Source organism: Panicum virgatum, chromosome 8K (assembly GCF_016808335.1).
Source record: "Panicum virgatum strain AP13 chromosome 8K, P.virgatum_v5, whole genome shotgun sequence".
Lineage (NCBI taxonomy): Eukaryota > Viridiplantae > Streptophyta > Magnoliopsida > Poales > Poaceae > Panicum > Panicum virgatum.
The window spans coordinates 33,435,770-33,460,833 of NC_053143.1; the positions used below are offsets into that span (position 1 = coordinate 33,435,770).

The window sequence follows — 25,064 nt, forward strand, 5'->3', positions numbered from 1 at the left end:
TTACCGCTCGCTATAAAAGCGGCATCCATGCATTCAACTCTGCATGGACAATGCCCATACGCGAAGCGTATTCACAATTTCACTTTACTCCCAATATAATCAACCGAGGTTGGTATATTGGCATCACCTCAAGTAGGCCATTGCTTGAGGGCAGCATTCGGTTCGCATCACCGACTGGAAGGTCAAGTTCTCTCAGTTGACTGAGTTCATATTACTCCCAATATAACAACTGAGTTTGTTATATTGGTAGCACCTCAAGTAAGCCACCGCTTGAGGGCAGCGTTCAGTTCACATCACCGACGGGAAGGTCAAGCTCTCTTAGTTGACTGAGGATCCTTACCGCCTTACCTTATCGTAGGTGCGTCGTTACAAAATATACTAACTGAATGTAAATTACGGAAAGTAAGGTGCTAGAAGTCAGTAAGTTACATATATAAACCATAGTCAAGCACTTAGCCACCAATACCTATAATCGCGTAATCTCAACCCTAGGGCTTTACGATCTAGAACATTCCTTAACGTTCCAATGCGAAATTTTTCAAACTTGTTTTTCTGGTGGTAAAGTTTTTAGAAAATAGGTTTTTCGAGAGTGTTGGTCCCTCTGGTGTGTGTTTTTTAGCTCTGGTACCAGCTGTGGCGGCTCACCCCGAATTAATTTAGCTCAAGTGTGCTAACCATCACCCAAAGGATAATTACGGCTACAACGCACTTCAAACCGAGTAATTCGAATCTTCCGTCGGGTAACCTCCTGATTTAACCACTGGAACAGGATCGAAGTAACACATCAAATACTTGCACGAAGGCGAGGCCAGAGTTACAACATGCTCACACAAATTTTACATCACAGAGTTTCACAGCTTAAAGGTTATTACAGACCATGTTCGAATAAAAGTACTTAAATTCACAACTTAAACATAACTTTAGAGTTTAACTGCAGCGGAATTTCTTTGATAAAACAGCGGAATCTAAACGACGATAACAAAAGCGGTTCGCGATGAAGCCCGTACGCGAACTACTTCGCAGCATCCCCATCGGCAGGAGACGGGTGCCACTCGACGGACCAGCCAGGAGGAAGCTACCATGGCCAGGTTAACCCGGCAATCTGCTCCTCGAAGGAACCTGTACAACAAAAAATTTCCACAAGCAAGGCTGAGTATACTAATACTCAACAAGGTTTACCCGTCTAATGGGTATACTTAGCCCATATAACTAGACATGCATGGCTTTTGGCTTAAGGGGTTTATTCTGCTGAAAAGCATCTAAGGGTGGATCCTTACTTTCACGTTTTAGCATCCAATTAAGTTTGTTACCTAAACCATTCTAAATTAGCACCAAGCTATTCATCCATGGTGGTACAAACAATTATCTTTCCTCATCCAACAAGTTCATCATCATCATATTCCACTTCTCACTCTTTGTGGCAAAAGTGTTAAGCAGTCTCATTGACCATGAGCGGCGGCCAATTCGAATTGAATTCTTAACCTTGCAAGGAAAACCTAACTCACACGACACGTGGTTACTCAAAGAGTCACACGTGCAATATTTTTCCTTTCTTCCCGGTTCGTGGAACAGTGCCACCACCCCTCAGAGACAGCAGCCCCACGCTCGGTCGAAGCCGAGTCGTGACCTACTACTGAAACCGCATGTAGCCGGCATGAGAACTAGGTTCAAGTGACGGTGTGTGGTATGTCCACTTGTCGGTCGGATCAAGTACTTTTGCTTACCGATTACCATATTTCTCGGCATGTGGCTAGTACATTCAAACGCTTAACAACCACTACCACACACTGCGGTCTTAATCATTTCCTTTAATCAGACGGGGCATCTACGAATATATTTCCCTGTCCGTAGACCTTATGATTGCAGCATGTAGTAAACCAGCAATTCCTATATTGCTCTCTAGTGACAGGAGATCACTCGACTTCTACCGAGAAATAGCCTAGCCATCTAGCGATCTTAATCATCTAGTAAGCATTTCAATTGGGAAGCTATGATTATGCAACTAAGGTTTCAAACAAACCTAACAACTTAATACGCAAACATTAATAAACATAGATTGCATAATAGAATAGCTATCTAGTTAGGAATTTATGCTCCGGGGCTTGCCTTCTGGATCGGTTTCTTGCGCGGGGGCTTCCGGATGCTGGGCCGGGTCTTCAGTTGCTTCCGTCCATGTCACTTGCACGTCATGGTGTTCCTCTTCGCTGGCCGGGACTAACTCATAGTGGCCGTCAACGAGAGCGGTTGGTTCTACATGGATGCAGATGCGTGCGTTATATTAATGTTTCGCGTTTAAACTTTATAACAAAGTTGTATGACATATATAGGTTGAGAGTCAATGAGTTTATTTCTTTCTTTCATTACTGAGAAATCATTTATAGGGTAGTTTTCAAATCTGGTTTAACTCATAAAATGAGTTGGTTGGATTTTATTAACCCTTCTTAATTAAATAGAAAAGTTATTATTGCCCTTTAATTGCATGATTTTGGTTAAATGTGAAACTGAACTTATGTGACTTTTCTGGTCTTGAAAATTTAACACAAGGTGCATCATGTGCGTATAGATTTACTGTAAAAATTTCAACTCAATATATGCAGCACATTAAATATGAAAAATAAAATACAACTGCAGCCTATTATCCAATCTAAAATTATACAGGGAGTTTCACTTAATTACTGGACTTGGAAATTTTACTGAAAATGTGAAATTGTGATATCATGCTACAGTAAAAATTTCGGCATTATATAACTTTTCCGCTGGGCATGAAAAATTACACAATTTATTCGACCATAAAGCTAAACTAATTTATACAGAGAGCTCTGTGGGATTTGAGTACCTCAAACTTTTCCAACATGTTCTAATGGATAAATTTAGATCCCATAAATAAACTTACATTTTTCTAGGTGCGTAAACTATTTATTTTGAATTTGTATGATTGTCCAATCTCAAAATGAGTTGGACCAGTATACTATATCGAAAAATTCCCAAACTTTTTATGTGGATTAATATTACCAATATAAGCATGTAGAAAAATTTTCACATCTAAACATGCATTATATATCAAGATATAAATAGATCCATAAAACTAGGCATTAAACAAGATCTAATTAAAAACCTTACCTAACCATAGTTTCTGAGGCCCAAATTTTTATGGCACAGCTAATTTAGGTGCGTGATCCACTGGTAAAGTATGAAATCCAGCAAAGGTTTCTAACTGGAGATCTAATTAAACCCCACTTTTTCTTGCATTTAAACTAGAGCAAAATATAATGGTCAAATGAAAACTTGCTGTAACAAAAGTGGTAGATCTACTTTCAAAGAACCCAGAACAATTGAGTTTGCATTTTTCCAATTCTTCTATGATTTTATATGAATTTTACAAATTCACCGATTGGATTTTAAAACCAGAGTTCAGTTCTTACTAATCGGTCCTTGCGTTTTACGTGACGCCCCCTAGAAGTTTTAAATAAAATGCAGTTGGGTCCCCCCGGCCGGGGGCAGAGCAGAGACGTGGTAGCCGGCCGGATTCCCGGCGAGGTAGGGCTCGCCGGCGGCGGGGAAGGTACTTAGAGGTGAGGACTCATCAAGCGCTGCCTGTGTGCGGGTGGAATCGGGCCGAGGTGGTCACAAGCGTGGTGGCGACATGAGCAGGGGTGGCGGAGCTCACAGACGGCGGCGACGACGAAGCTCCGGTGGGCCTAGGCAGAGGGTAGAGGTCGAGGAGAACCACGTGAGCTCAGGGAAGCTACAAACATGGTGCAATTGGTAGGAGAGGTACCGGAGTCTAGCTCTCCACGAGAAGGGGTACGGCGGCGAGGCTCACGACGGCGGCGGTGGTGTTCTGCTTCACTGGTGGGCTCGGAGCAGGAAAGGACAGTGCTGGGAGGTGATCGGGACTAAGAGGGAGCTAGCTGTGCTCTTGGCTTGTGTGAAGGAGTGGTGAGCTAGGCTCTCCACGGGAGGGGTGGTACGGCGGACTGGAGTCAGGAGCTCGGCGGCGTTGGGTGGCGTCGCGGTGGGAAGTGAAGTGCGGCTCTTGCAATTGGGTTCTGGGCGTGGGAAAAGGGACAGTGAGAGGGGTTGCGCGAGCGTTGTACGGAGGAGGAGAGTCTGAGCGGGGTGGTGTGGATGGCGGACGCGAGCGGGTTAAGGCACTGCAGGTCAGGGCGATGGTGCCCGGCGTGTGCCATCACAGGAATTCGGCGACGCGTGGCACGGGCATCAGTGAGTAGGCGTGCGAGTTGATTTAGCGTGGGTTCTCATGGGCGTTGTTCTCAGTGGCCCGGCGCGGTGATCGTTGCGATCGCACACGGCCGCGGCGAGGTGCTGAGGAGGGGCTGGCCTGGCGCTCGCGTGGCCTGCACGACTGGACGGGGCGGCGTGCGGGCGCGTGCACACGGCGAGGCGCAGCGACGGTCAAGGCAGCGGCAGTGGGGTGATTGTTTCGGCAGCGGTGGCGTGTGCCGGTGGAGCACCGCGCGGCGCAGGGCCATCATGGCGGCACGGCGACGGGAAGGGGCGGGGCAGCTGGGGCGCGGCGGCGGCGCAGCACGGGCGCAGCTGCGGCGCAGCAAGGCAGCGTTCACGGGTGGGCTGTAGGCCGGGGCGTGCGCGGGCGCATGCGCGGAGGCCCGCCCATGGCAGCAGCAGGGCGGCAGAGGAGGGCGGCAGGGGAGCTCGGCTGCGTGCCGAGGAATCCCTGGGCACGGGCGTGACTCAGCCAGTCGGGCGCCAGTGGAGGGAAGGAGAGAGAGAGAAGGGAGGAGTTGGGCCCGGTCAAAAATGGTCAACGCTATTGAAACTGAAATTCCTCCAACAATTTGAACTTCACTCGAAAAAGTTTTAATACCAAAGATGTAATTCAAGTCATGCTCTGCAACTTTGGTGTTGGGCAGTTTTTCATTTGAGGCTCGGTTTGAGAATTTGAATTTCAAATTTGAACTTAAATGGAATTCACCCTAAACATGCTGTTTTTAGGGTTTTTCTCCAAATTTCTTGTGGTAACTTGAAAACTTTTGAACACAAAAGTTATTTTTCTCACTAAACTCTACAACTTTTGTTTTGGTCAAAAATTCATTTAAGCAAGTTTGTGAGAGTTGACTTTTTAACCCTTTTAAAGTTATTTACTGATTTTCTTGATTTTAAAGAAAGGCCGTCATTTTCATGTGTGAATTTTTACTTCCTCCCTCAACTTTTGTTACTACTGAGTTGTGGCATAACTTTAGGATATGTGAGTGATGTTTCGAGCAATTTGGAGCTGTAGTTAAAGTTTTACGACCGTTTCCCGACTTAGGGTTTAAGGGTTAAAACTCAGGTTCGTCACAACTTTCATAACAAAACCTCCGGATGAATTGCTGATCTAGGAGTGATAAGTATTGCTCTATGAGCCATTCGAACTCTCAACAGTATAAGATGAGGAGAAGCTAAATTCCCCATGGATAAGTAAGGAGCTAAGGCCGTGGTACGTAGGCCAACATTATTCAAATTTCTAGATGAACAACTTTGCTGTAAGTTATGACATGACAAGCAGTTGAGATTCAATGGTGATTTTCTTATGAACAACTTGCTTTGTCTTGCTTTGCTCAGGACGAGCAAAGGATAGCTCGGGGATCTTGTTGATGCTTGCTGGAGACCATTTTCAAGTATCAATTTGATCAGAAAATCATGAGAGTTTGCATTTCTTACACGCAAATTTATCTGAAATAATACCAAAACCCAATATTCCTTTGGAAATTATGCAATGTTGGAAACTGAGCAGAAATGCAGTCTACAAGTACCTATTGATCCGAGGTAGCAACACGACGACCAATCAGAGCACAGAAATCAGGTTCACATGGATCAAAGAGCCCACCTGCAGATCAACCGACTTAGGACAGAGGCCAACTAACCTGGATTGGCACAAGGGCCCACGGACAGCCTCCCAGCCAAAGTTGGGGGCAGTTGACGCCCATGTCTGGTCAGCCGACTGGCCCATGGCACAATGGACCCTCTTCTTTTGATGTGGCAGTCTCCCATTGGCTCACAACATCGGTTCCTAGTGATTGAGCTGCTGCAACTCGCTGTGGACCCCCTTGGCTCCCTATTATAAATAGTAGAGGGGGGTGAAATAAAGACACACCACAATTGCTCAAGCTCTCAATTCCTTTCTTGTTTAGTCCATAGGCTAGTGGAGTTTAGGCTGAAGTAATAGTCTTCGGGTCCCCGAGGTTGCTCAGGAGTTTTGGTATGGGTCTAGCTCCTACTTTCCTTCGCAATTCTCGGATATCTGTAAACGACTTATCTTTTAGTTATTTATATTGCCATGACTTATATCCTGATATGTTAGACATATACTTCATGATTAGTTTGTACTCTTACTTTATACTTTGCATGATTAGACAATTAGCTTTAGTTCATCAATACTCGTTCCAGTATTCGAACATTTACTCTTTTATGATGTCTGTCTATCCGAAGGGTGAGGGCTCCATGTGGAATTCTAGAGTATCGCTTATTAATATAGATATGGTATCTAGGTTAAACAAGTGTTACTGGATGTCGCACTTTCCCACGGTTTGTAGAGGTAGCCTATAGGTTGTGACAGACCTGTTTTGCGCCATCAAAACCCTCCACGTTCAATTAGGGGGTAGGAGGTCCACAACTAGTACCGTAATGGTTGGACAGTCTTATCTGTCCGTCATAAGGGTCTCCCGGTAGTACTAGGTTGACTAGAGCGAGGATAATCATGTGTATGGTGTAATGTATAATACAAGTTGTATAACTATTGACGCTCGATAACGACCCATTTTAAATGTCAATTTGATCTAAAAATCATGAGAATTTAAATCTCATGCTTGCATATTTTATCCAAAAATAGCCAATTCCACGTTTCCCTTAGAAAATATTGCTATATCAAAATTGGATAGAAATGCAGGTAAAACACACTCCAGGCTCCAAGCTACAAACCTGACCAGTCAGAGTACGCCGGTTAGACTCCCATGGATCAAAACAGGCCATCAGCTCCTGCATGAGCGCATAAAAGACGAGCATCAACATTAGTGGTAGGAGTTAATACTAATAAATTCCACAAAGTGTTGGTGAATATTTGTATGCAGGTTGCTTATGCTTGGCAGCCTAACATGAGAAGAGAACGCAGCCCATGAGAAAGTAACACACCATCGATCCAAGGGAAAACTCTCGACGAATCAGGCGCGAGTACGAGGATTGATGGGCCCACATGGCAGCCTAATATGCAAGGAGACGTGGCATGCATGGTTGCACCAACCTTGGGGCCCATCAGGCAGCTTCCAAACCAAAGGGGAGCCGGTTGGCCACCAAAACCGACCGGGTTTTGGTGCTACCGCCTTACCTCTTGCACGTGTCACCTCCTGATTGGTGTACAATGGTGGTTCCAGGTGATTGGAGGCTCAACGCGCGGCAGAAGAAGCCATGGCCTCCTCCTATAAATATGAGGGAAGGAGGTGAGAACAGAGACATGCCATTCACTTCCTCCTTTGATATTTCACTTTCATACTTGAGCTTTAGGCTCTCTTGGAGGCTTAGTGCTACCTAGGTAGTGCTAGGAAAATTGGGAGAGAGTGAGGGAGAGTCGGGGAGGTGCCGGGTTTGCGCTACTGGCACGTTTCTCCCACTTGTACCTCAACGGATGCTTATCAATCATAATAAGTATTCATGATCTTCTTTGTGCTTTAGCTTCTTAGTCAAGTAGTGCTAGTCCCCTAGTTGTTTATGGGACATTGTTCACTAGTTTAGTTAATATCTCTAGAGTAGGACTCCTGATAGAGATGGATGCTCTTGATCAACTCTAGAGATACTAGAAGATGGTGTAGACATGATGTCTAGACTAGACTCTACCTTTGGTTGTGGTATAGGCCCACAATTTGTAGAGGTAGCCTGCAGGTAGTGACAGCTATGTTTTGTGCTAGCGAAACCCTCCACGTTCGCGTATATCATAGTAGCTGTTTTACCATAACTCGCTGGTTTTATCCAGGGGAAGCTGGTGGCCTGAAGTAAACAACTAGTTAGCTCTACCTTATCTTTGATTCTTGGCCTTAGAAATCCTCTCTGTCCCTTACCTCTTCGATAGTGTGGTGTCCTGATGAATTAAAACCTTAGATAATATACCCACGTTCCTCAGTGGATACGATACCTTAGAATACTCTTGGGTGAAAGCTACGATGATATTCGTGGACGATATCCATGCGCTTGCGGATTCTATTCGTGACGCTACGAAATATCAACAATAATTAACTTAAGTACATGAAACTTGAGCTGCTAACTTCTTCCTTTCTCCCTGCCTTTATCCTATCCTGAGTTTGAGCATGAAACTTGTGTGTCAAACTACCTCTCATCCATTATTTATCTTACCCATATTTATGCAATTGAATATCCAATCAAGATTACTTCAGTAACTTACCTATATATTAACCGTTGCCTTCTCTGAGGAAATATAAGTCACACCCCTGGATTACTCCTGGGTAAAATGCTACAGCGGTATTCCGTGTGCTTGCGGATTTATTTGTAGTTTACGAAATCACCACCTTGGTGTTTGCAGGCGCCGCTGCCTAGGAACACCCACGTAGAGGTGATGCTGGTAAATGCCAACAACTGGATGATATTTCTGGATGTTTCTGGTACTGTATATCGCATAGTGTCTTCAATGACTAGAAAAAATTCTAGAAAATTGTATATTTACATAGATGACTAGGAAAATTTCTAGGAATTGTATATTTACTTAGATGACTAGGAAAATTTCTAGAAATTTGTATATTTTGTGGGTACACAATTATTTGAATTTCAAAATAATTTCATATTTCTTAATTGTTTTATTTGTATTCAATTGTTAGTTAAAATGAAATTCATGAATATTTCCCGTATATTGCATAATGACTTTAACTACTAGAAAAAATTCCCGTATATTGCAATTCTTGAATATTTCCTGTAAATTGCATAGTGACTTTAATGACTAGAAAAATTCTAGAAAATCATATATTTACTTATAGGACTAGAAAAATGTCTAGAAATTTGTATAGTGGCTATTTTGATTAGAACAATTCATATAAAATTGCATAGTGACTTTAAATACTAGAAAAATTTTAGGAAATTTGTATATTTCATGGGTACACAATTTGAATTTCAAAATAATTATATATTTCTTAATTGTTTTATTTGTATTCAATTGTTAGTTAAGATGGACCTACGTGGAGAGGAGGATGAACAGTTCCTAGTGGATATGATTGCATCCGGTAGCGGGGCTCCTCATGTCAAACAAGCAAATGCCAGCGAACAAGACCATGATGCCATCAATACCGACATATATCAAAATATGTGAGGTGACGGAATTGAGCAATTCGGAGATGATGATGCTGACCAAGAAGATAATGTATATATCATAACAGCAATCTTTCTGTTTAAATCAAATTTACAATGAGTAGTGACCATTATATGTATGTATTTTTTAGCCCTCTGGAACATCGGAGAAGCCTAAAAGAACAAAGCGAGGCCCAACTAAGAAATTGGAAGGTCGATACAATATAACAGACGTGTCTCCAAATGGCAAACCGATCGCTCCTGAAGAAGCCGCAAAGAAATGCATAAGACAATGCGGATGTCTTGTAAGGGACCACATCCTGATTAGCTTTAGGTTATGGAAAGCTAACTATCCAAGCGAGTGAAGGGATGTGGTACCTACAAGAGAAAAGGAATAGCTTTGGCGGGAGCTAATGAAGAACTTCACAGTTCCAGCTGAATCAAAAGCATCAATTAAGCACTGGACCCTGAGCAAGATGGCCACGCAAATGCAGACATTTAAGAAGAATTTGATGAAGACTTATATCAAGCAAAAGAAAACACCAGACTTTACTGGATAGCTTGCAAAGTAGAAGGAACACTAGGATGCATTTGTGGAATACAAATGTTCAGAGCTTGGGATTCAATGGGTGCAAAGGAACAAGGAAAACGTCTTGAAGAAAGTATATCATCACACTCTAGGGCAAGGTGGCTACAAGCACGCAAAACCAAAATGGGACAAGATGGAGTAGGATTTGATTGACAAAGGTATCACACCTGCAACCATCAACTGGCCTGAACATTTAAGGAACTGGTATTATGCTCATGGTGGAAGCTTGGACCCAGTGACTAGGGCGTGCATCTTTGGACAAAAAATTCAGCAAGAAGCCAAGAGACTACAAGAGGCCATACAAGCAGTTGCCAATGGAATATTCAATCCTGATAGAGAAAAGGATGAGTTGACTCACGCCCTTAAGAATCTAGAACATCCAGACCCATGGAAGTATGGGTTCAAGCAGTACATCGAATCGTACAGAGGTTGGCAAAGAAGGAAGAATAAGGAGAGAGAGCACTTGCGAAGGCTAGAGGAACAACTCCTCTCACATGATCCAAGAATGGCGGACGAGGTTAAGCTTAAAAAATGAGCCAGCAGCAGCAATCACAAGCGGTGCCTCCAAAGCCTAATGTTGCGATGGATCTATCTCTGCAAAAAAGTAGCTGCGCTTTGACGGGCCTCCCTGCTGATGCGGGAATCCCCACAACTAAAACAACAGCCCAGCAGTGCTATCCAATGGATGAGATCACCCAGCAGACACCTTGTGAGCTGCAAAGTGCCATTAAGAACTTAACATTCACGATTGTGTATGCTACTGCTATGCCAACCCAACCATGTGATGTGTACCATGGGTAGGAGATTCCATCTGGATACACTAAAGTTGGAGTGGAGAAGGTGTGCAATGATTGGAAAATGCTCAAGCTCGATATTCCTGGAGGAGACGGGGAGATGATACTAGCAGAGGCCATTCATGGCTACATCCTATGGGACAAGTGCTAATCATCCTCAAGGCTACTGATCAAGCATCAAGGCCGGCATCTCCGCAACCCCCTCAAAGGGCACCCAGCATGAATCCACCATCTCCGCGAGCTGCACCGTAACAGTCTCCTTCACCATCATCTCCTGGGCAGCCGTCGACTCCTGCTTCTCCGTCGTGTCCTGGTTCACCTTCTCTGCCACTGGCAAAGAAGAAAAAATAGGCATCGAAGTTGCAAGCATCGTTTAAGGAGCCTCCAAAGAAGAAATCCAAGGAGGCTTCTACATGACCCTGGGATGCGAGCTATGAAGAATGTAGAAAGTTTACTCAGGCCGCCGTTAAAGAGCACTTCAAAAAGAAGGAGCCAGAGAAGAAGGATAAAGCAATAAATCCTGGATATTTGAATTCGTCCGATGTTCCATGACTCAGAGCCCAAAATAAGCAGTCAATAGAACCACTCATTGTGCTAAACAAGGAACAACAAGGGCTACTTGCTTTTTTGAAATCAACAAAGCTCACGCCTGCTCAGATTACAGGGTCAACAGAATTTCCACAGTCAACAGAATATCCGGTAGCTTTAGTGGTTCGATGGCCATATAAGGAGGGCACCAGCTTTGTCCTCCCAGAGATCGTGCATGTGCTTCCAACCCAAATACGAAGGCTACATGATTGATAAATGGAAGCGATGTCAAATTTAAACTTCATGCAGGGCGCAAAGTTTACATATGATGATTTCCTTCGTGGAGAGGGTGTGATATGGTTGAATTGGGAAGAAGTGTACCAACTATACCATCAAGACGCCCTCGACATCTCTATCGTCAATTTGTGGTGTTCTTTAAATTTTATTTATTAACATATATAAGTAACGAATATTATTACATGATCTCAACCTATTGATTCCTTGTTTCATTTTGTACAATGTAGAATGTAGATTCAAACTTGCAGGAAAAAAATGGTACTACCACATCAGCTCCATGGACCCCAACGGTTGTGAATTGCGGGAATCTACGTGACAAGCCTACAAAAATATTTAAGAACTTATACAAGTACTTATCCGTTCAGCACTACATTCCTTACAACTTTGCGTGAGTTTTTTCTACCATGTAACTCTTTTAATTCGGTATAATTCAACATTTTTTAACCCAAACAAGAAGTGGCTCTGATTCTTATAATTTTGCAGTAATAACTGGATACTAGTTGTTACATTTCCTGACAAGAGGTTAGCTGTAGTTATGTACTCATTGAGGAAAGATCCAGAACTATAAAAAGATAAGACTGGCATGTTAAAAAGTCATTAATTCCGGTCATACCCCCTCAGCCACCATTCCGTTGAAATCATTCAGTAAATATATTTATTCATTTTCTATCATGCGCAGGGTTTGGAAGAAATTCATTCAAAAATATAGAGGTATTTTCAGCACCGAACTAAAATTTAAGACAGACTTTCCGGTGCGGACTGGATTCTGCTTTGCACATCCTATTTATTTTATTATATATTTAAATGGATATCTTACGACTTTATTTTCTCTTAAAGTGTCTAAGGTAGGCACAGGGCAATATTTATGCGCATACTATGTTATGGAGAACATCCATGGTCTAGTAGGTGCTCAGACGGCGTATACCTAATGGCAGACAGAAGTAAAAAACTTTGTCAATATTTCAACTCATTTTGTAAGTTGTTGTAATTAATATTCTCACTTTTCCATAGATCACTGCAATGTGAGATCAGCTCCTACCAGAGTAAAGGGTTTTTACGATTTAAGAAGCCCTTTGCGGATACATTAATCGGCAGGTCCTCAACAAGAATAGCGAATTCTACTATGATGGAGTGTCAAACATAGATAACAGGAGTAAATATGATAATATTGTGTAAAACTTTTGTTGCACTTAGTATATAATTAAGTATATGTATATATCTATATTTGTTTAACTTTTTATGTAAATAAGTATATGTATATACATATGCATATCTATGTATGTGTATGTAAATATATATGTGAACTCCAATAATATATATGTATATAGATATTCGTTTATATAATATTTATCCTTAATATTTACCTTATATATAGTAATTCATATATTCATATACATGTATATGTAAATTCCTTTATATATGAAAAATATTAAGAACAAATTATATATATATATATATTAGTGGAGTTCATACTTAGCTTGAATTCCAAAACAAAAGTATAATCAAAATAAAAAAGAAAAGAATGCAAAGGAAAAGAGGGAAAAGGAAAAAAAAGGAACCTTTGGCTCTTTTGTCCCGGGTCCTGACCCGGGATGAATGGTCATCCCTTTTGTCCCGTCTTGGCGGTCCCGGTTTGGAAACCGGGATAACAAGGGTTTCTCAACTGAGACAAATTAAAGATTCCATAGTAGTGTCTGCAGGGAGACTGTTAAGCATGAAGGGAAGGAGAGGTCCAGGGTTTTTTACTGGCAGTGGTAGAAGAATGCAGCCAACTTCAGCATTGAATTGAATGGTTGTGGTAGACTTGTAGTGGTAGAAAGGATAACCCGTGAAATGCATCTGCTAGTATTTAAGTGCTAGTAGTTGATTTACCTCTGTCAGTGTTGATTTCTATTTATTTCGGGCCTATTTTTTGTTAATTAATTTCAGTGCTTTTAGCTTTCAGTGATTTCCATAGCAGTAGTGGCTAGTGAGTCTTCTTTACTTTTAGCTATTAATTTGGGTAACTTATAGTTAATTGTCCTCATGCTGTGCTTTTATCTTTGTAGACTTATTATTCTTTCACTTGAACCATAAACATATACTGTTTGCAATTGCCATGTTAGGTCCGGATGCTGAGTTTACAGTTGACCGTAAACTCAGTAACTCACGGTCGATTCCATTTCCTTTCCGTGCCCCGCAGCCTTCCCCTTCCCCATTCCCCCTCACCATTTTCTTCCCTTTCCTCTCGACAGATCTGACCCCGCGGCGCGCCCTTTCCTCTCGATGGATCCAGGCGGGATCTAGACCGGCGCGCCACCACCGCCGCAGCCGCGCGCGCTGCCTCTCCCTTCCTCCTTTGAAGCCGCGCTCTCTCCCCTACCGAGTGCCGCCGCCTCCATGAGCGCCATCGCCGGATCCGAGCTCCCCGCAGCCGCGCGCCGCCGGATCCGCACTCCACCGCCGCGCGTGCCGCCGGATCCGCCTCCGCGCGCCGCGCGCCGCTGGATCCACGCTCCAGCGCCGCCGCGGGCTCCTCCGGCACCGCCGCTGCCGGATCTACCTCCCTGGATGCGGCGGCCGCGTGCTTCCCTGGGCCGCGCGCTCCCCCGCCGGTGAGGGGGACGACGTGACGACCAGTTTTTTTTATTTTTTAGCTGAGATTTTTTATTTTTTATGTAAATTTTTTTGTCTTTTTGTAATTTTTTCTCTTGATTTTTTTGAATTTATTTCGTACAATTTTTTTTGAAAATATTTTCTGCTCTTCATTTTTTTCTTTGATTTTCTTCTAAAAATTTTTTCTCTCTCCATTTTTTCTTTGAAAATTTTGCTGCTGCTCCAAATTTTTTCTTTAATTTGAAAACGACAAAAAAACTTACTATAAATGGTAAAAAAATATCTGAAAATCGACCGTACGGAGAGACTCCGTACGGTCGATCGTAAATTAGCGACCCCCATGTTAGGTGCCGCTTTAGTCCCTTGTCATTGTAACTGATATGCTTGTCTTTGTTTTTACCACCTTATCCTATTGTATCATACTTTTGGTTTTTAATTGCAGTGTCACCCCCGTTGCAATGCATTTTATTGCATACTATATGCTTGGTACAACGCCTGATGATCTCCCTAGTTATTTCCATATGAAATAACTGGACTGAGTCTCACATAGTAGCGAGAACTTGGCTTCATTGGTGTTTTTCTATGCACAAGTAGGAGCATTGGTTACGACTGTGTTTCATCACAAGAAACAATATACTTTTCAGTCTATTTGTGCAGGGACAACAACAGCTGAGGTCTTTTCTCGTCGACGGTACAAGTTGCAGCTCGACTTCTCTCAGCTTGGTCTGACGGTCTCCTGCTCAAGCTTGGCACTTTATCAGGTAAGCCGGTAAGGAACAGATATGAGGTTTGTCCACAGATGGTTGAGGTAGTTTATTTACTGCATAAACTGTTATCCTTTGCTTGTCGAGTGATCTAAAAGCACGAGCTGTTATGTAAATCATTATCTTCTTTAAATCGTTGTGACTTTTGGATGAGTCTTGTGGCGAATGATTTAAATAATATTTATTTCTTGCAGCCGTGGCTGACAGCACTAGTTTGGTGTTAAAGTATTTATCTGTAGCTCGATTCTTATCTTTTTTTTTAGTGCTTGGTAGTCAGTCCATCTGCAACTATCTCTATCTCTACTACTAAAAAATGCTTAATCTCTACTACTAAAAAATGCTTAAGCGGGACAAAAACTTCCGTCGTGTGTCGGGGGCGTGCGATCCTGCTAAGCTCGTTTCGTTCAGCCGCTAAGCATCTTGCACCGTCGGATTAGCGCTCACCGCTAATCTTTTGGTTCACCTCCGATTTGGATTTTCCTTTGTTTTTCCTCAGTGCATTAACAATTTAGAAATACTCAGAATTCAACATAGCCTCATAAAAAGCATATGAAAAATACTGTAAAAATGGTCCATACAGAAATCGCAGCGTGCTGATGGCGCCAAGCGAAGTTGGTATTGGGCCGGTAAGCAGATTGTCCCAAAGATCCAAGCTGATAGAGCTCCATGAACAAAAGGCCGGTAAACAGAAGGAAAAGTATATTGTGGTTTTTCTAGCTATTACCAACAACTTCCTTCTGTTTTGATGTTTCCTAGAGATGCAAGGATAGAGCTCCATGAACAAAAGGCTCTTTAGATTTTCAATCAATGGTGGTATGCTCCCAACTTGCTTGGAATAAAAGACTGTTGTGGTGGTATACTCCCTGTCTGGTTGTTCCCACTTAACCTCCTGCAGACTATCAGTACATTTTTTTTATGTTTAAACAATATGCAGTGGGTCAAACGCAACAATCTTTGCTATTGTCAACATCTGAAACTTTTTGATTCACAAATCACATACAGAAACCGCAGAATGCTGATAGCTTCTTGGACTCTCAGACTAGTCTATGGATTCGACGGAGCTAAACAGTGGTTACAGCCTTACCGGCCCATACTGGAGCTTCTTCCGTCCTCCCAGCAGAGCACTAAAGGCCCTGAGACGCAAGCATTTTCCATACTCAAGAAAAAAAACTATTTGTTTCATTTTACAATATATCTTCAGATAAGATTTTACTGAGTAACCTAACTCCGCACGACAAATATCGGTTTTTGTAAAGCAAAATAGCTAAAATCTTCCTTAAATTATGGTGCTCGGCTCAATTTGACCCATTAACTATAAAGACGTCCAATTCAGTTCCTGAACTATCCTAACCGGCTTAATTTCATCCTTGAAACTGACTTACCACGCCATGTAAGCTCCACTAGTCACCATCCATTCAGCTTTTTACCCTCTATCCATGCATACGGAATCACAATCTGTCTATCTCATCAAATTCGACTATCCTAACCGGCCCAACTTCATCCTTGAATCTAACGTGGCACGCCACATAAGCTCCTCCAGTCACCGTCCAGTCAGTTTGGTGTGTAAAATACCCTTTTTACCCTCCATCCGTACCGACAGAATCACAATCTGCCAGTGTTATCCTAAACGCTAAACGGTAAACAGTCGGTCATCTGCCGTTTAGCCTATTATTCGGGCAAAACAGGTGTTTAAACAGGCAAAATGACCGTTTAAATGGTCAAAACAACCAATTAAACGGAAACGGTGTACCACTGTGCAGCGTTTAAACGGTGTGTAAACGGACTAAACGACTGTTTAGGCTAACAGTGCAATCTGCCGATGACTCATCAAATCTGCGTGTTGTCCTTCTCCTTGCTATGGTTGAGCCTCTCCTTTAGCCCGCTACTTAAAAAAAGATTTGTAGGAACGTCACTTTTTAGAACGGGTCAGAAAAGTAACCCGCTTCTACAAAGTGAGCAGAACAATAGACACTTCAGGACGGGTTAAAAAAGTAATCCGCTTTTACAAAGGGAGCGGAACAGTAGACCCAGAACTGAAAATATATTTTTAAAAATAGGTGACATCATTACTCGTTCCTAAAATAGATGCTATTTTTAAAAGGGTTGATGATAACATCACCCACTCCTATAAATACCATTCGAAATTTGGATGGGCGGGCAGCCCGCTCTGCCGACCCCAAAAATTGAGTGGTGAGCGGCCTGGTTTGGGCGGTGACTGGAGAGCATGCTGCTGGGAGGGGGTGGCGAGTGGCTGGGAGGGTGGTGCCGCACTGCCCGGAAGGGTGGTGATATGGTTTTATGGATGGAGGGTAAAAGGGGTATTTTACGTCTCAAGCTGATTGGGCGGTGATCGGAGAAGTTTATATAGCGTGCCACATCGGATTTAAGGTGAAGTTGGATCAGTTAGGATAGTTCAGGGACTGAATTGGACGTTTTTATAGTTCATTTATAAAATTGAGCCGGCACTATATTTTAGGGATGATTTTGGCTATTTTACTTTTTTAACAAAACAAAATTCCTTAATCTTGACATAAATGCGCAACTTATGATGCTACATGCTACAAAAGGATGAAAAAAATATATATAACATGGAACGTACGAGCAGATTGAAACGGGCTTACACACGGATGTCCGAGCTATCATCATTACAGGTCATATGAAATCAGGTGCATGGATTGAAAAGAGTTGGTCCCAGCTCTGCATTTCGTTGTTGGGGTCCCTCCCATAGGCAATAGTCGCGTGAGGCTGCGGAGAATAGCTGCTGTTCCACCATTGCTGAAGTTTCCATAGTATTACTTGGCTACAATGAGTTATCTAAACAATCAGGAAAGGTATTTTATACAGCTAAAATGGTCAATATGACAATATCTGAATGATTTTTTTGACCTCAAGCGTTGAATCTTCATGAAATGGTTAAGCTTTCTAGTATATTTACTAGGGTTGTCCGTTGTCATCTTTTGAAAGGACATGTGGCGAACAAGCAAGTCCAGATCTAGACTCACTTTCAGAGTAAACCATGGACTGTGAGTCCTTGACCCTGGCCAATTATCTAGTGATGGTTGGCGTGCTGAATGCAGACATAGCGTTCTTGCATAACGAGAGTTCTTTTTAAATGAAATAATTTGGACATAGTTAACAAAAGATTCCTTTTTGGCCAACACTCTTGCAATGTAGTGGTAAGCTTCCTAGTTTTCAAAGACACCAACCAAGGTTCAGATCCTTATAGCAGCAAAGAAAAAACCGTCGCTAGCAATCTAGAAAATAGTGGTAGGTCGCTGGCATGTGGCGCCTGCGGTTGGTTTGGATCCACCTACCAGGGGTAGTGACAATGGTCGCTAACCAAGTGGGTTGTGCTCGCCCAGGTTACCGTGTAGCCCTATAGGGTGAAGCCGGAGTTCAAGAGTTTTCACGACTGGTTTGGCTAAGGTTTCCGTCTTTACCCCGTAGATCAAGTTTTTTTTAAAATTTCTTTTTTCATTTCGTTGAGAGCGAGAACAAGCGATGCATTCGAAGTAGAGAGAATTATTTTTTTTTGTCCCTATCGGAGGGGAAGCTCCAGCCGGGTGGCGGATTGCACCCGCCTAGCCCCAGAGGGTGAGTACTCGGGGAGATGGCTAAGCGTATGTCTGATCTAGGAGCAAGAACACGAAGAACACACAAGGATTAGAGTGGTTCGGGCCGCCGGAGCGTAATACCCTACGTCCACTTTGTGTTTGTATTCCTGAGTTGGGAGAAGGTGTGTGTTGAGTGAGTTCAGTGGAGAGAGCTTGCTTGTCCTGCGTGTAGCGAGTGCGCCCCTCTTTATAGTCCAGAGGGGGCACATACATGATTGCTGGTACCCCGACAAGTGGGCCCAATGCAGGTGCATTAAATGTAATGCACAGGTTACTAAGGCGCTGCGCCCACCGCTGATTTCTTCCGGTCTTGCCTTGACTTGTTGGCGTGATTCCAGTAGCATAGGTTGCGGCGTAGGCTGCTGCGTAGACCGCGGCATAGACTGTGGCGTCAGCAAGGTAGACTGCGGTGTAGGCGTCATGATGTAGAGGCGAGCTGTCGCCTCCGCATATTGCGGTGGACAGGCGCGCGCGGCGTCCGTGATTTACTGCTCACCTCGGTAACTTGCGACCCGGGCGCGCGCGGCGCCCGTGACTCTACTGTTTATCTGGGTAACTCGCGACCATCGTGTGGTCATTCGAGCCTACCTCGGTAATACGCGATCCACAGTGTGGACTGGCAAGGCCGCCCCGTGCTCTGCAGCGGCAGAGCACGCCCCATCCACCTGCATTTAATGCGGTAGGTGGGCGTGGGTGAGTCTTCCACCAGAAGATTCGCGCCCGCACCCACGCCATAATGCGGGACACGTGGTGACCTTCCAGCGGAAGGCTTGTGCCCGTACCAACGCATGTGGATGGGGACACATGGGGACCTCCTAGCAGAAGACTTGGGCCCGTGCCCTCGCGTGCGGGATACGTGGCGGTTCCGGATCCCTCCCGAGCAGCTCCCTGAACCGAGAGCGTTCTGGGGCCTAGATAGGTACATGGAGGCACCGGACCCATCTTGCGGGGGTCCGAATGGCACGCAGAGGTCCCGGACCACCTAGGGGGTCTGGGCCTGCGGCCAGAGGTTCTGAGCATCTCCTCTTCTGGGACACGTGGAGGCACCGGACCCGTCCCTGAACGGGGAGCGGGTCTGGGTCTGTTGACCCGGTGAGGTGGAGCCAGACACCAGGGGTCCGGCTGCTCAGCTCCTCAAGACGCATTTACGGATAACTACGTGAGCCTTGGCACAGTAGGAGTGGGTACCCCGTCTGCAGGGTACCGACAGTCCCTAAAATAATTTGAGCTTAGTTTCTTAGCCTATTTTATCTTGAACTTGGCTATTTGACCCCCAAAACGAGTTTTTATTTAGTTTCTTGACCCTTCCATCACCGTGCAGTATTCAAACACATCAGTTTAGGCTTTTAGCCAAGAAAATAAAAAAATTCATGAATTTTTAGTACTGTTCCCACTATTAAAATAATTTATAGGAATTTATAAATCTATTTTCAGTTTTTAAATCATAGAAAACCGTAGGAATATGGTAAGATGGTGAAAATTTCACTGGAGTCATATCTGAGCATGCTGCATCTAGCAAAAATGACCAACATGCCATTTGAGATACTAAAAAGTGGATATTGTTATTAATAGATAACTAGAGGTGACGGAAAGGTTAAGATCTATTAGTACCAATATCTACTTTTCAGTTGCTCAAATGGCATGTTGGTGATTTTTTCTAGATCCAGCATGCTTAGATTTGACTCCAATGAATTTTTCACTGGTTTACCATATTTTTTTGATTTTATGTGATTTAAAAACTGAAAGTAGATTTATAAATACCTAGAAATTATTTTACTAGAAGGAAAATACCAAAAATTCACGAACAATTCATTTATATTATCATTTTCTTGGTTAAAAATCTAAACTGATGTGTTTGAATCAGTGTTATCCTAAACGCTAAACGGTAAACAGTCGGTTACCTGTAGTTTAGTCTATTATTCGGGCAAAACAGGTGTTTAAATGGGCAAAACGGCCGTGTTTACCTGTAGTTTAGTCTATTATTCGGGCAAAACAGGTGTTTAAATGGGCAAAACGGCCGTTTAAACGGTCAAAACAACCGATTAAACGGAAACAATGGACCACTGTGTAGTGTTTAAATTGTGTGTAAACGGGCTAAATGACTGTTTAGGCGAACAATGGTTTGAATATAATTAGATAGTTAACCTTACTGTAAGTGACGGAAGGGCTAAAAAAACTAAATGAAACTTATTTTGGGGCCAAATAGCCAAGTTCAAGAGAAAAAGATCAAGAAACTAAGTACAATTTTTTTAGAACCAAGAAAATCGAACCACATATATGCATGAAAATGTATGTGTGCACAAACGATAAAATGTAACTCACATATATTTTTCAACAAAATGTGATAAGATGCTAAAGTTGTTTTACATAGAATTGTCACAATGTTATTTATCTTAACACTACTATCGTAGCACTAAAACCATTTCTATCGGTTCATGAATACTAGAAAAAAGACATGACTGCATCCACGCTTACCAAATATAATAACATATACTTATCGACTTTCTAACTAAAAAACTCAAACGGCAAGAAACTGCTGTCCCCCAGCTTTGCACCGGAAAGAAACCCTAACCAAACTGGCCGAGACGCACTACAGGAATCCAAGAAACTTTCGGCGGCCGAAAACCACAGAAAATAAGACAATCCCGCTGAAAATTAGATACTTTCGGCGGCTTTGGGCCAATTTTCGGCAGCAACACGGTGCCGGAAGAAAACAGCCGAGGATTAGAGTAATTTTCGGCGGCCACCGCCGAAAGTTATTAATTTTCGGTGGCAGTAGAGAAACCGCCGAAAATTACCCGGCACTGCTTAACTTTCGGCGGTTGGGTAGTCGCCGAAAATTAGCCTTAATTTTCGGCGGCTAAATTCTGGCCGCTGAAAATTATGCAGGTTAATTTTCGGCGACTTCTTTGTGGCCGCTGAAAATTAAGGGTTTTCCAGGTCAAACCTGACCCGGTTTTGTTGATATCATCAACACATAAACAGCAGATAAACAGTCACAGCAACAGATAAACAGTCTAGAAACAGTACAAGATAATAGGAGAAAGTTTATCACACATCATTCACATAATTTAACTACAAACTCCATAGCACCGCTCCAAATCATAACACAAGCTCCACATCTCACGGCAATAGGATGTCCAGCAAAGAAGGCATGTCTCACGGCATATGAGGGTTGTTGGAGTTGTGCCCGCTACCTCCGGAAGCGAATAGGTTGCTGCCAAAGTTGGTAGCCCATTCATCCTGTAGTTAGGAGTAAAGTCCGGCATTACAGAGAAATTAGGAGTTATACCATTATAAAGTAAGTAATAGTCATTGAGAACGAACAAACTAACCTCATCTCTAGTTGTAGTTGCTTGCTGTGCTGGAGGGGTTTGTTAGATGTCTCTCACATTTACTCCTGATCCCTAGTGTATAGAAGATGAAATAGATTTACTGATTCAGACAAGTATAGATTTACTGAAATAGAACAAGTGTAGTTACATGTACTAAATTTGGACAAGTGAAGCTACAATTGACTGATTTCGAGCTAGATTCAGTACATGTGTTTAGAATCTACTAACTTCAACAACATTGGGTAAATTGAATGGTATTTAAGCAAGTTAATCGAACCTCGGCTGCAGGAGGTCTCGGAGGAAAGAACTCAGGCAACATTGGCGGTGGTGGCGGTGGAGGTGGCAGTGGTGGTGGCGGCTGCCACGGTGGCAAGGTATTTCCGTGGCCATGCTGCTGCTGCAACACCGACTGTAAATGGAACCGGTTAGTAACACAAAGTGATAAATGGTCGAAATGCTAATTGTTCAGAAATCATACTTACGGCAATCCAAGCTTGCTGATCTGCGGTGTATTTAGCAAAGTACTCTTGCTGCTGCCTGTGGTACTCTTGCTTCTGTAAGTTGTACTCGTTTTGCGCCCTCAGCGCCTCTTGCAGATTCTCGATGACGGCATCTTGCTCCATGCGGCGATATCGGCTCGAAGTACAACCGGAACTCTAAGAGGAAGATCCCCTACGTGTTCGAATATCTCTCGAGTCGACCACCCCGGTAAACATGGAGTACCTTCAAAATTCGAAGTATGAAAATTTTAATTGCAAGTACGAAAACATTTTAAGAGATAGTAATCTCACCGTCCATGCACCTTTCCACCACCGCTAGCATGCAACACCTCCGGATCAATAGGTCCCTTCCGCCAATCGAAGTTTTCACCATGGTGTCTAACCATCTCCTGCCCATATTGGTCCTACAATTATAAAACAAATTGTGAACTTAAAGTTTGAATGTTTGAGAACTAATTGTAAATTGCGAACAACTAACCAATCTGTCTGATGCTTGCTGACTACATAGGACCTCCGGATGTGCCGGGTCCGGTCCCCTATGCCCCCGGAGATACACATCGATGGGTGACGGCTCGACACCAGTTGCCGCTTCCTGCTTGTAGCAATTAGTAGCATATAACTATATATATGTTTATGAAAGTGCTTTGTACTGTCCTACCATTCGTTTAGCCGTACGAATGAATCCATTGCCTCCAAACGTATGGTTGACACCCTTCGTGGCACAGCTTCTTTTCTTCTTTGATTTCTCTTGAAATGCTTCAGAAGCCCATAGTTCACAAAGGGCCCGATATGCATCTGGACGGTCCTCCAACCACGGGAGTTGGACCTGCACATATATTAATGTAATTAAGATATTCTTAAGGTAAATGAGTAAACTTGATCAGTGATATCCTTTACCTGTTGGTACTCCTCTGTGGACAATTAGGTATCTGAATACTGCCGAAAATTGAGTACTGGAAGCCCTTTCACCTGCTTCATGAACTGATTTGTAACCCGGAGCCTTGCATTTGAGAATGCATCCCTGCAAACCTTCCTTGCACAGACGTCTGCAGGATCCACACGGTAACGTTTCTGCAATATCGTATGTAATATTGTTAGTGCAGTATTTATAAACATGGCACAAATATCAAGAAAGGCCAAGTAATTTGCCCAGAAGGCATCCTTGACTGCTCCCTGCGCATTTCCAAACCGTGCATCTGGAGCAAGTGCAAAGTCCTTCCACGCTGTGCACGCAATAAGCTCACCGTGCTTGTTCGTCACAACTCCCGGGTTGTGCAAATGACAGAGGTTACCCAAGACGGCGTTAACCTGCCTATGGTGACCTCTGCCATCGAACCCCGTATCCTGCCATGAGCTGGACGAAGATAATTTAAAAAAGAGCGTCATGTAAAGAATTAAATAATCTAAATGAGCAAAGTTGTCCGTACCTGTCACCGGTTGGGATAATCAGCACCCTGTCATCCGGCCGTGTAGGCACCGAAGGCGGGTAGACAACGTGGCTCTTCCGAAGCCTCAGCCGCAGAAATTCTGAGCTTCTGGTCGAATCTACACCCAACAAGTCCTCGTCATCCTCATCGTCCTCTCCACCCACATCCTCCTCCTCTCCACACTTACCCTCCTCTCCAGCCTCATCCTCCTCCTCCTCCTATCCACCCTCCTCCTCCTCTCCACCCTCTTCCTCCACTCCACCCTCTCCACCCTCTCCGCCCTCGTACTCCTCATCTTCATCATCAAATCTTTGAAGCGCAATGGGTGTGTCTTGCAATTCTGGGTGCACACATCGCAGCAACGCTTTGCGCCTGGTGCTGCTTGAAGAACTCCCCTGAAAAAGTGTACTGCTCGCTTTGCTCGCTCTGTTCACGACTCCCTTCGTGGCTGTCTTGATCCTGCAATTCATCCTGTTAAGTGAATCAAAGTAGAAGTTAGTCCGATAATTATGTAAAGTAATAATTAAGCAACATAAGAACACATGAATAACATTTTAGAAAACAAGTTTTACTTCTCAAAATTCATGAGCATCACGATCAAGTAGTCCCCTCCGTCCTACGGTAGACCTCCTAGCTTTTCTCTGGGTAGGTTGTCGTTTCCGTCTATGTAGAACGGTGACATCATCACCGCATCCAACTAAAGAATCAAGTCCTGCACCAGGCTCGATACCAAAAGACATTGGCATTTCTTCTTCTTGATAGACCTCAGCAACGTTGCCATTGTCTATATGATAAGCAGCTTCAGCAGGAGTATGTAACCGTTCACGAGGATTCACTTTGTATACTACCTACCAAGCATCTAGCTTTTGACATGGATATGACAAATAATACACCTGCTCGACCTGGTGCGCAAGGACGAAGTTGTCGTTGCCTTCACTTTGTACACTACCTACCAAGCATCTAGCTTTTGACATGGATATGACAAATAATACACCTGCTCGACCTGGTGCGCAAGGACGAAGTTGTCATTGCCAGATAGACATTCGCTGTGTTTGATTTCAACCATGCTGAACTGGTTTTGTCGAATCCCATGAATGCTATCAAACCATTTGCAATCAAAGAAGAATACTTGTAGTTTCTTCTCGCCTGCAAAACTAAACTCGAGAATGTTTTGAATGATTCCATAGTAGTTAATTTCTCGTCCTTGTGCATCGACTGCCCTAGTCACAACTCCAGAGTTAACTGTGGCAGCACGAGGATGAGAGGCTTCAAATGAGGCTGACCGGAAGTGAAAGCCATCGACATCGTAACGCCC

At 43.5% G+C, this 25,064-nt stretch overlaps 1 long non-coding RNA gene across 1 annotated transcript; it reads right to left on the reverse strand.

Annotated features, from left to right (window-relative positions):
* Positions 1 to 21,509: 21,509 nt before the first annotated feature.
* LOC120646268 lies at positions 21,510 to 23,933 on the reverse strand. Its single transcript, XR_005664346.1, has 8 exons — positions 23,220 to 23,933; positions 22,981 to 23,148; positions 22,801 to 22,914; positions 22,614 to 22,726; positions 22,305 to 22,545; positions 22,100 to 22,231; positions 21,823 to 21,894; positions 21,510 to 21,730 (listed from the first exon to the last, which is right to left on the reverse strand). It is a non-coding gene; the product is annotated as an uncharacterized LOC120646268 (long non-coding RNA).
* Positions 23,934 to 25,064: the final 1,131 nt, after the last annotated feature.